Source organism: Pediculus humanus, genomic scaffold (assembly GCF_000006295.1).
Source record: "Pediculus humanus corporis 1103172107416 genomic scaffold, whole genome shotgun sequence".
Taxonomy (NCBI): domain Eukaryota; kingdom Metazoa; phylum Arthropoda; class Insecta; order Psocodea; family Pediculidae; genus Pediculus; species Pediculus humanus.
This window is the reverse complement of record NW_002987040.1, coordinates 165743-167280: the sequence shown is the minus strand read 5'-3', so window position 1 is coordinate 167280 and position 1538 is coordinate 165743.

Genomic DNA, 1538 nt, shown 5'->3' with positions numbered 1-1538 from the left:
ATCATTATTATTATTATTAGTATTAGTATTATTATTATTATTATTATTATTATTATTATTATTATTAGTATTATTATTATTATTATTATCATTATCACTATAAATTATTATTTTCAATTTAAAAAAAAAAAAAAATTAGTAATCGATTTTTTTTTTTAAATTTTCGCCTTCGGGTTCTGTCGATGACGTTCACGTTGACAATCACGGTCGTTTTTATTACATTTTTTTTTTTTTTCCCCCGATGTTAATTAATTCATTTTTTGTTACATAAACAAATTATTAAATGATTTATAAATAATAATAATAATAATAATGATATCGAGTAGCGGTTTTGGTTGTAGTTGTTGTTTTTTTCTTATTCAACAATCGATTGCCCTCGAGACAATTGTTTCTTCTTCTTATTATTATTATTATTTTTTAATTAAAAACACGTCAGAAAAATTTCGTGGGTTTTTTTTTTTTTTTAAATAAAACGTTCCATTGTTGATTAACGTTATTTGTTTTTTAACATTCAAAGGAATTTAAAAGGTTAACAAAAAGAAAAAGAAAAAGGAAAAGAAGTCAAAGGTTACGTGAATAATGACATTTTAAACTTTTTTTATTTTATTCGTTTGACTGTAAAAGAAAAAAAGAGGCTCAACTCGTTGATGCCACGTGAAAATTTTTTAAATAAATGGTAAAGGATATGTTTCTATTGACACTTTGAAAATTTGCGTGAGGTAATAATAATAATCACTTTAGGAAACGCGACCGTTTTTTTTTTTTTTTTTTTCGTTTCCTTTTCCGGGTAAAAATTGAAAAGGTGTTAATCGCAAAGTTTTAAATATATAAAAAAAAAAAATCGTATAAAATTATCGTGTCATTAGAAAATTGTCGTCGATATTAAAACGAATATTAAAAAAAAAAAAAATTTATTCAAGTATCGTAATTTAATTTTTTTTTTTTTTTTATCGATTTTTATTATTCGATTGTTTTGACGTGGAATTAGACGACGTGTAATAAAAATGAGAAAAAAAAATTAAAAAATTTTTGAACAACAAACAATTAAAACGTCGTGTCAATAAACAAACGACGTACAAATAAAAATGAAGAGAAACAACAATTATTATTATTATTATTATTTCGTTTTCCGGTTGTCTTTTTTCTTTTTCATTAAGATTACATATCGATTCGATATGTAATCATCGATATATATGTATAATCGAAATTTCGAGTTTTAAAAAAATTAAAAACCGGAAATAAAATTAATTTTCTTCTGGTGTTAACCGTTTTGACGTTTGTTTGTTATTTACCAATCGTCAATCAATTATTATTATTACAGGGCGAGCATTAATCAGGCGAGTTTATTTATTCTATGTAAAAAAAAAAAAAAAAAATATTTTATCCGAAAACGATGCGAGTGTAAACATTTAAAAAAAAAAAAAAAAATTCTAAAATAATAATTTTATATACTCTATGACGCGGTCGAACATGACGAAAATAAATAAAAATAATTTTTTTTTTTTTTTTTTTTTTATAACTCTAACGAATTTTTTTTT